We start from the raw sequence: 3,956 nt of genomic DNA on the forward strand, positions 1-3,956 counted from the left end.
TTATTACCTCAATCACTTGGTAATTATTAACAATGATTGCAGACAAGGTCTGCTTCCCCACATTCACGTTGCACCAGCAATATCTAACCCCCAACTTATCTAATATTACATCTACTATTTCCGTTGTATCCCTAAAATCTCAACTAATTTAATAGTATAACTTTAATATGTTAATTTCAAGAATATTGCCACAGATTGGTTTCTTAACCATCACTGCTACATCATGACGGTCATTCTGTGCACATATATGTATATGACATAATGCATATTCAATCATTACTAATTAACCCCAGCAATAAATAAATGGAACAATAAAGTTTAACAATTACTAGAACGTGAATTCTTTTGATTTCCCGTCGGTCGCCCTTAGCACTTATTTATTCAATATAATAAACTATGAAGACCCACTACTACTTATCAATTGTTTTGCACAAACCACAATAACTTACGCTTACTAAGAATTGTATAGACCCAATTTTCAGCCGACTTAATTTTGTACCGTCAGAAAACAAGGATCATCTCATTTTTTACCAGTCCATTTAGTTATGATTAGTATTCATACCCTGTACACTAATATATACGAATAAGAAAGAATAATTAAATAGATTTTTACCTAAAGGAACTCCCGCTTCCTCCGTTGAAATTGAGCGTCGTCATAGGGTTTCTCTCTTTCTTGTTGTGACTAAAAGAAATAATTTCCCCTTTATTTAATTATGGTTTTATTATTTTACATGTGTTAAGTGGTATTAATTATACTATACCACTTGCCCCATTAATCACCAACTGAAATTAATTATTTAAAATCACCTGTCAACTAAACAATCGTATTAACAAATAACTCAAAAATTTCCAAACCAAGTTCTCTAATTGATCAAAAGTGACTCGGGATAACTATCGAGATGAGTAAAACGGTAATTTTATAATAAAAATTCAAAATCGATTTTCTGGGTCATTACAACTTTTATAGTCAGAAAATTAAGAACTAGTTAGTTATATATGTTTATGTAACATATAAACATATATAGTTTGGTAACTTTATTGTTATAGTGAAAAAAAGTTTAATATGAGTGAATTAACCCAATATCAATTTAATTATGTATGAATTCACAATTTTCTAATCTACATTGAGTTAAAAGATTGGACTATGATGGTCTTAGGTTGACAACTTTTACCTATAACTGCAGATCATGAATTTTCACAGAATGCACAAAATGAGAATTTATTTTTTCTTAAATAAGCTTGCCTGACCAATGTAAATTAAAGGGAAGTACTAATAATTGATCCCTTCTAATATGTACATCCAAGCAAGATAGAAAATGTCTAGTTCAAATCTCACCAAAAGTTTTACATCTTCTTCTCTCTCATTTTTTTCCTTTTTTTTTGTGTGGGGGGTGGGGGTAGGGTGTTGAAGTGTGTGACCATCTCCGCCCCCTTCATGTGTGAGCCTGATTTATTTTCATGAGTCAAACATGTGAAAATTCTTTTTGTATGTGTGGCGGTGAGATTCAATCTCAGGACTTTTACATGCTCTAATATTATGTTGAAGTGTGTAATCATCTCATCTAAAAGCTTGAATTGTGATATTCTCAACATAGGGTAGGGTTGATTCATTCCTATATATATATATTTAATTTTGGTAGAAAGAGTGAAGGGTTGACTTTGGAAGTCTTATTTAAAGGATATCGAGTCATCTAAGGCACTATATATGGAGGAAAACTAGCTGGATCTAAGGGGGTGTTTGGTAGGAAGAGAAATGTGTTTTTAGAATTATTTTTATTTTTATTTTGTGTGTGTTTGATATATAAATAAAATAAATATTATTCTAAAAGATTGTTATATTAATCTATGTGAATAGACTCTTGGGTGCTGACCTTTATATCTGACTTTGTTGTTGCTTTTGCTAATTTTAAAAGCAATAATGGAAGTGTTTTATGCTTCTCTCTCTTTGTTTCTTTTTTCCCTTTTTTAAGGTCAAATGAACTAATTAATGTAGATTTGAAGCAATAATTGTTTATTGTAATATTTTTCTAATCATGTGGTTTACCGATAGACATGTACAAGCTTGATTTGTAGTTGGAGATTGAACGATTCCAAGAAAACTGAGACTAGATTAGTATAAATTTTGTTATATTATTAATTAATCTCAAATTAGTATATATTTTACGCTCAAATTTGACGTTACTGATACTGATAGAACTCTATATGTGACAATTAGGTGAACAAAACATATCACATTCATGCATGATTCAGAAAAGGATCGCATCCAAAGAGTGATAAAGTTATTATTATAAGTTTATACATATATATAACTATGTATTGAATTTGAAAGTTTATAATTGGAATAGTAAATGAAATTTGGACATAATTAATGTACACTACAAAACAGTCGTGGCCTCGTTGAGTTCAAATAGTAATCAAGATGTTATGTCCACTATTTTAGATTGGTTAAATTGCATTATTAAAATTGCCACATGTCATATTTACATGCATCAATTAACTCTTTTATTTCTTTGCAATTATTATACATAGTGAAAGTCTATCCGTTAGCCATAACGATTAGGACTTAGGAGTTCTAATTTATTAATTAAACGTTTTAAAAATTCTTTTTTTTGAGTAGTGGCACACTTCAACTTCTCTCAAAGCCATTTTATTTTCTTGATAAGCTTTAAAAGTCTTAATTTGTTTGTGTTGGCATCCACTTTTGTCAACTTCTATGCTACTAACATCATAAAGTTTAGTTTAATTTAATTAGTGCTCTTATTATCTTTATAAAATATGAAATGTCCAATATATATCTGTATATATATATGATCACTAACGAACGCAAAAATTAAAATAATAAACGTGCATGTTTATGTTCATATAAAGGTCAACTAGTATGATGGCACGCAGGGGTGGAGCGAGGTGTGTCAAGCGACTCCCCTTTGCGGCTTCACCGAAAAATTATATTGTATATTGAAGTCAAATTTTTGTTTAATAAATATACATATACAAGTATTGACTTCTTGACACAAATTAATGATTTAATTTAGTGATTAAGCTGTTGCAAAAATTCTTTGAGGTCAATATAATACAAAAACATTTAGGGTTGACATTAAAGAAAGTCAACCAAAATAATTTGGTCAGATTAATGAGTCATGCTGGCAATAATATTTCTTAATGCCCCATAAAAGCGTCAATAATGCAAATTATTGTTCTTTAAAAAGCCAATCAGAGGTTATGAATGAATATGGAGTGGCAAAATAAAAGAAAGAAAAGATTTAATATTAGGTGATTATTAAGTGGATCAAAGTGCAACTCCTATAAGATGAAAAAGAAGGTCAAAGCACTGAGAAATGCTTTGGATTATTAATCTTAATCATAGGTTTACCAATTTTGGCATCACTAAGGTCTGAGTTATTTCAGTATAAGATTTGAAATTAAAATTTATGTATTTAATTTAGGATATTACCTAAAATATAATCTATAATATTACAATCATAGAATTATCCAGGGGCGGACCTACATGGTCCTAAATGGGTGCTCGAGCACCCATTAATCTCGTATCGAATTATATATATTTACATAGAAAGAAAGAAGAATTGTATATATTTTATTAGAGAGCACCCATAGGAACAATGACTTAATTGGCATGGTGGTTTATTGTGGGTGTTCAAGGTCTTTCATTCTTTTTATTTCTTTGCCAGAAGTTCGATTCCCTCCAAAGACATTATTTTTAGTTTAAAAAATAAGCTCTTCTCTTACTTATTTATTCTAATTGGACTTCATTTTTTTTTTTTTTTTCTCCCATGCAGATTGTTGCTTTTTCTCTTTCGCTAGTGGCCTTTTCTAACTTTTTTTATCATTTTTTTTTATCCAAGATAATTTTTATTGTAATTTTTCTTCTTTAATTCTTTTTATTATCATGCTTAAATATGATTGTCCTTTTTCATAACAAGTGTTAAACTTGTGCACTT

This window comes from Solanum verrucosum, unplaced genomic scaffold (genome assembly GCF_900185275.1).
Source record: "Solanum verrucosum unplaced genomic scaffold, falcon-dt-bn FXZP01000031.1, whole genome shotgun sequence".
NCBI classification, from domain to species: domain Eukaryota; kingdom Viridiplantae; phylum Streptophyta; class Magnoliopsida; order Solanales; family Solanaceae; genus Solanum; species Solanum verrucosum.